The sequence below is a fragment of the Hipposideros armiger genome, unplaced genomic scaffold, assembly GCF_001890085.2.
Source record: "Hipposideros armiger isolate ML-2016 unplaced genomic scaffold, ASM189008v1 scaffold_600, whole genome shotgun sequence".
NCBI lineage: Eukaryota > Metazoa > Chordata > Mammalia > Chiroptera > Hipposideridae > Hipposideros > Hipposideros armiger.
Window position 1 is genome coordinate 1210143 of NW_017731950.1, and position 7413 is coordinate 1217555.

A 7413-nucleotide genomic window follows, 5' to 3' on the forward strand; every position below is an offset into this window, starting at 1 on the left:
AGAAGAAGAAGAAGAAGAAGAAGAAGAAGAAGAAGAAGAAGAAGAAGAAGAAGAAGAAGAAGAACAAGAAGAAGAACAAGAAGAACAAGAAGAACAAGAAGAATAAGAAGAATAATAAGAAGAAAAACAAGAAGAAGAAGGAGAAGAAAGAAAAGAGAAAAAGGCCCAAAGTATGACTCAGAATTAGAGTGGCAGTGAAGGAGCAGCCTCTGAGCCAGCAGACAGGAGCTGCACTCTTGCCAGCCCTTCCTATCAGCAGCAAGCAGCGCCTCCATTCAGACCAGGTAAGTCATTTTGAAACTGATCGCAGTTGGCGCTTTTATTGGCATCCTTCCTTCAAAGCTCACTTTCAGATCATCAGCGGTTTTGTCTACAGACCCCAGTGCCAAGGTGAAGTGACAAAATTTGGCTCACAAAGCAATATTCTTAACAGTGTTCTGTCCTGGGCTATCCAACTGTCCAGCTAAAGGGACAGACTGAAGCACTGGTAGGTGCATAGGACCTGAGTAGGTGGGTAAATGACCTGATAGAGCAAGTATTGTAAAATGTTACTCATAGAATCTAGGCTGTGAATATACAGGTGCTTGCTTTAACATTATTTCAGCTTTTCTGGATGTTTAAAATAGTCCCAAAACGTTGAGGTGAACACAATGTCAGGAGTGAGGTTACCAGTAGATCATAAATACTGGAAAGCTGAGCGTGCAGTTAGGACTTAGGGTTTTTTGTATATTTTTTTAATTAAATGACTTACTGTTATAGTTCATAATTTCCCAACTCAATTAGTTCCCAAATGAAAGACATAAATGTTATGCAAAAAGACAAGTGATTAACATTTTGAAGGTCCTAAATGAAAATATCCCCAAATCCACACAACTGATCATATATTAGCACTTGGAGAAAGCATGGATCTTGGTGTCAGATGGTAACGGAAACATGCCATGCCTCTTCTGTTAGGGCCAAGTGACTTAACCTTTCCTAGCCCTTGGTTTTCTCATGTGCAAAAAGGGGGGTGATGGTAGGGAGGAAAAATACCCACGTTTTAAAATTATAAGCTTAAATGCTCTGTAAAGGACAAAGTACCTCATAAAGATTACTTACAACAAGAAAAGAGAGGTCTTTGTTATCCAGATGTTTCAGACAAGCTCCCTCCCCCACCTCCCCCGCCCCTCCACTCCCAAATTCAGCCAATGCTATGTGAAGCACTACTGGAATTAAATTACCTTTTTTTTCTTCTGAAGCCTCTGAAACTCATCATACATTTAATGGGGATTTTTCACTCTTAGGGAAAAAAAAAAAGATGGAACTAAAATACTGTGACTTTTAACTGTACTTCTTAAGTAAACTACCCAAAATGTGTGTGTACCCATCACGGAAAGATAATTTCTACACTATTGAAACAAAAGGAATGTGTCATGCTTGCAAAGCTCCTGTGAGAAATCTTTGTCCCGGGTCATTATTTAATGTTGCTGCTAAAGAACAGTAGGGCAGGCCCTTTTAACCTTTCTCAGAAAAGAAATGGAACTATGAGAGTGAATAACAATGCAACTCAAAACTTAGTGTCTTAAAATAACAGCCATTACTTATTTCTTGTGAACCTAGACTTCTGTGGCTCTCAGCTGGGTCTCCTCAAGCACCTGAAAATCCAGCTCTGCCTCTAAATTTGTGTGCGTGGTTACTGGGCTTGCTCGTCCAGTGGCTTTGTAGAGTTCAAAAGCAGGCAGGTGGGCATGGTCTCTGGATACCAGGGCTCAGTCACCTCTTTGCATTGTATTGGTCAAAGCAAGTCACAAGGCCAACTGAGAGTCAAAGGGAAGGCAAATAAGCTCCCCTTCTTGATGGGAAGAGCTACAAAGTCACCTTGTAAAGGGAGCTGAATAACTGCAGCCATATTTGCAAACAATCTATCAAAGCAAGCACCACTTGCTCACTTTTACCCTGAAAGATGCTACTAAAAGAGTTAGCACGTCTTCCTCTTTAAAGCAGGTGTGCAATTGTGGACCAAATCCTCTGTTTTAGGGTCATCTATCAAAAAGTGAGAGGGCTGAAACAGAGATATCTCGTGAGGTATGGAAAACCAGTGTAATAATACCTGAATATTGTATAGTAATACTTTGGACAGAGACTAAAATAGCAATAGATCACCTGCTGGCTAGTCTCTGAGTCTCTTAATGCCATGACATTGATGTCTTAATGTCATGATTTATCTTTAAATAATAAAAATTAAATATAACTCAGAAAACAGTTGGTCCTCTACTAGGTGAAAATATCTTTTACAATTTGCCAGCACATTAACATGCATGTTGTAGGGGGCATTCTGACAGATTCTTTATACATGGGTTTTTTTCTAGCTGAAATTGTGAACGTCCTGGGACGCCTGGTCTCCCCGGGCCTTACCTTACGAGCTGCTCTCCCATGCAATCTTCTGGACTCCTTAGCTGGAAATAACCTTTCTCCCTTCTGACTTTACAAAGCATTTTATTCTTATCTCTCTTTAGACATTTACAAATTTCTCCATTCTCTTTTACATACATAGCTCATCTTCCTCACAAGATTTTTATGTCCAATTTTTTCGCATTCAACTTTGTATCTCCCATAGCACTTTATAAAGTGCCTCATAGATATTGGAGCATAGCAGGGTTACTATTTAGTTGCACTGGACATTCATGGCTAGTGTCTGTCTATTCTGATTGCCCGGTAGCCATGCTGTACCATTGGTAAATACATACACGCATGCACACAAATTCAATGAATTCATAAAGAATTGTGGACATTGAACCCATCATTATAGGGGACTATATAGAGTAAAACCTTGGATTGCAAGGAATGTGGTTTGCGAGTGTTCTGCAAAGCAAGCAAACATTTCTAATACATTTTAATGTGGCAAACAAGCAATGTCTTATAATACAAGTAGTTTGTTTCCGGAATGAATTATGCTTGCAAACCAAGGTGTTACTGTACTTCGAAATGCCCTCCTATTACAACATAGCTAGATTCTATATAAATTTTAACAAACATATTCTTTAAATAATTTTTTTTGCTTATCAAGAAAGTAGGAAGAATCTCTAAGCGCCCCCCATCCAACTCAAAGAAGACAAAGAATAATATGAAGGAGAAGTGTGGCAGACAAAATCTAAATGGTAAGCATCAAGAACTCCCAAAGCTGAAGTTACCCTAGGAGAAAATACACCAGCTGTGGAATGTAGAGGATTGTACATGAATCCAAGACTCTCAAAGGAGACTAAAGTGCTTCTAAGTTGGTTGCTGTGGTAGGCAGAATTCTAAAGCTGCCCCTTCCTCCAAGATTTCTGTGCCCCGGTTACTCAGTCAAATGCTAATCTTGGTGCTGCTTTGGAAGGATTTTACAGATATGGTTCATGTCCCAAGTCAGTGGACCTTAATAGAGATTCTATCAGTGGGCTTCACCCAGACAGGTAAGCCTTTCAAAGCAGATAATTTTCTCCAAAAAGTAGCAGAAGAGGAAGTCAAAGAGATTAGAAGTGTGAGGAGGACTGACATCATTGGCTTTGAAGATGTAGGGGGGCCTTATGCAAGGACCGGAGGGAGTCCTCTAGAAGCTGAGTTGTCCCCACCTGACAGCCAGCAAGAAAATGAGGACCTTTGTGCTAACCAACCACAAGGAATTAATTCTGCCAACATGCCTACAATGAGCTTGGAAGCAGTTTCTTCCCCACGATCTCCTCATAAGAGCTCAGTCTGGCCAAATGCTTGACTTCAGCCTGTGAGGCCCTGAGCAGAGAACGCAGACAGGCTCCCCTGGACTGCTGGCCACCCAACTGTGAGATAATAGATGAGTGTTGTTTGAAGTTGCTGAGTTTGTGGTAATTTGTTATGCAGCAGCCTATGACTACGCAGTATAAAGGTGTGAAGTTTAAAGAGAGGGAATAGGAGCAGTCTATTCTTAAGAACTTTTTATAAGAAAAACTGTCATCAGGCAAAACCCAGTTTCAGTTAAGGCACCGAGGTGGAGGCAGCATTAAAGTTTAACGTGTGCCTGTCAAAATGAGAAGATGATGCAATTAACAGAAAGATGCTGACAAATACCATTATCAAATGGAGAGTCTTTGTTTTTTCTTTTTCTCTATCTTTCTTCCTTTTTATTTTTCTTTTGTAAAATCAAAGGATATGTAACTATAAGTTTACATTTTATAAAGATAGCTTTTCATAAAGCAGAAGATAACACAGTCAGAGGGAGGTAAAGCTTCCCAGGTCCAAAAAAGTTTCCCGAAGGGACATATATGTGCAACCGTAGAAGATACCACCATCTTAGAATGCAGATGCTGCCCGTCATGAAGACGTCTTTGTCCCTTCCTGGCTCACTCTCCTGGCCTTGCCTTCCTGCCTGCTTACAAGGGGCAGAGAACTAGTGCAAAAACAATCCTAGAACACTCTTGAGTGTTTGCTGTGAGATGAAAGGGTGTCCCAAGGGCACCCCTCAGCAGGCCCTATTGCAGGCTGGCCTGAGGTCCACACTCACAGGGATTCCTTGATGACCAAGGGGAGCATCAGAGGGCTCAGAGAAGAGAGTATGAGGTGCATCTGAGTGCAAATCTAGGACTGAAAGAAGGAATGTGGGCCCTGTACATGGTGCTGCTAATATGGGCCTGGTGGTGTCCGGTGCTTAATCCTTCTGACATAATATACTGTGTGTGTTGAGGGGTGCAGAGCAGGGAGGAGACAGCAGTTCTTCCAACTCTCCTGAGAAAGATGGTATTTTTCAGCTGGACCCACGAGAGAACTGACAAAAATACGTAAGATCAGGTAAGTGAATTGTGGAGCATAAATCATGGTTCTATGAATCTTGCACCAATATAAACACTTTTTCCTAATGAAAGAAATATAACTATCACTTATGTATTATTCAACGTAAGAGGATAGTTCAATGATACCATCTCTCCCTATTCTGCCCACTTGTTTCCATGAACTTTCAGTTTATGTGAACATTTGCACAGCTTTGACTATAAACTCTGCTTGGTGCATACATTTTATTTTTACTTCCTTATTTATCTACTTGATCAGTTGTGACTTCTATATTGGTAACGGTGTTTATTTGGGGAAAAATCCAAAACAAAAGTCATTGTGACTGTTTTTCTCAAAACTTTCTGAGATTTCCCAGCAAGGCAAGCAGGATTACCAGGAAGGGGCCTAGTCGACCTGTGAGTGTCTGATCCTCTTAAAATCAGAAGTGCACATATGATGCTACTAACAGAGGTGGGGAGGAGCCATAAAGAACACACAAATGAGACTGTGCACCCCAGACATTATGCACAATGGTTTGAGTAACGCTGTTTTCCATAGAGACGGTCATGAACACTTGAGAGCTCTTCAGTCTTGATAATATTAGTTATGATATTCTTGGATGCTCGTGGCAAGAATAGGATTGAACTATCTGAACCACACCTTCTATCTGAACCACACTTTGAAGGGGTCCTGAGATGCCTCAAGGACAGCTGAAGGTAGGGCTGCAATACCTCAGGGTTGTCTCTGCTGCTGTCTGTGGGTCAGCTTCATGCTCTCCAACCACCAGTAGCTGTAGACACATCCTGACAGCCTTTCTACCTCCCACCTCCAGGTATGAAAATCTCAGGCAGAGACACTGGTCCAGGTGGAGTCAATGCTGGCTTGGGTGAGGCTCCCTAGGAGCAAACTCTGTGAAGAAGCCCTTCATTCAAGTCATTCATAATGAAAGTGCTCTCAGGAGAAAGGTAACAGGCGAGTAAGACAAGGAAAAGGAAAGAAATGAGGCAGGGGGCTATTTCAGGCAATATTTTCAGTTGCAGCCTGATCCTATGGAGAGCTCTGGGGTGAAAATGGCTTTCAGAATTTGTCCAGACACAAGGCAAGTTTATACCATGTTTAAACTCCCACACCAGCTAGTCCTTGGCTAAAGGCCACACTGAGAAGCCTACATTCCAGACACTTCTGACACTCTGCACTTGCCTGCTGGTGCTGTGTGAAAGCAACAAACACCTCTCCAGTAGCCCAAGCCAGGCCTCAGAAGCCCAAGCCAGGCCTCAGAAGAGAGTCACAGATGTGAGCTGTTACATCTTAGATGCACAGCACATCTAAGCTAGGGCAGAAGCATGCAAAATAGGTGGCTGAGGGGAACAATGCAGAAACGATGTGGCTGTTACACATGGCTTTTCCAGGATCAAGCACCATGGTAAGTGCCTTGGGATTCTACGCACCTTCAGTGATGCAGGGGCTTTTCACTTGAGTATGTGAGGAATGTGATAGGCAGATAAAAATTATAATCGTCTAGTATAGCTACTCCCCAAAAACTTAGAACATCAAAGCATTTTCAACCAGAGTTCTGCAGATCACTTTGAAGCTTCAAAGATCTTGGTGTTGAGATCTGACACTGGAATACAGTATTATAAAGGATGCAATATTCTGTTCTTTATGATGCTCGTTCCTTTAAATAATATTTACTCATAAGGATGCTATTGATAAAAAAAAAAAGAGTTTCTGATGGAAAGAAAAATCCCTGGAGAATTTCAGAAAACCTTCACAAAGAAAATGTATTTGAATTCACAGCAGTGTTTACATAAAGATAGATTTATGGAGAACCAATCTGTCATATTAGCCTCTGTTATCTTAATCTGCATTTCAGGAAATAGAACACACCTGAAATTTGTTGTTTAAGTATTTTATTTCCTAGAAAACAATGTTTATAGTTAAAAGGATGTCACATGTCTTTCTAATTTTTTTTCAAAGCAATTCTGAAGTTGGAAAATAATTAAAAGTAAATATTACCAATGACAGTTGATTCCCCCACAAGCACACGTTTCAAAGCAAAATATTGCAGACTATCACAAAGTAAATGATTCTTCAGCTTATTCAAAAATCTATAATGAGGCGATTATGATGAAAGATTCACTGACAATTGTGTGAGCTTCCCACAGAACACACGAAACACCATGGAATTCTGACAGATGCGTGGATTTCATTGAGACGGTTTTCACAGGGTTATAAAAGCTTTCTTCTAGTTCATAAAATGCATGGCCAGGCCCAGGGTGACACTGTTAACACAAAGGGAAACTCAGTGGAGTTGTAGAAAAGTACCAGGAGGAAGGACCAAGAGTCAGTTCTGGTTATGCACCGGTGATCATGGAAAGTCTGTTTTCTGATCTATTCTTGATCTCCAGGGTTCTAGATTTCTTTCTACTTTTCAAGGCTAACTCACTCCCCTTGGGCTTGATTCTTGACATTTTCCTCAAATATGGATCTGGAATCCTTTCCTTGGCTATAATTTATGTTGTCCTCTTAGTTCATGTCTGCTTCAGGCTGTTCTGAGCAAAAACTCATGAACACTTTGGCTCAGGACATCCTTTGCTAAAATACCCTAGTCACCATCCATCAACGTATCTCAAATAGTATAAGAAAGAATTTCTC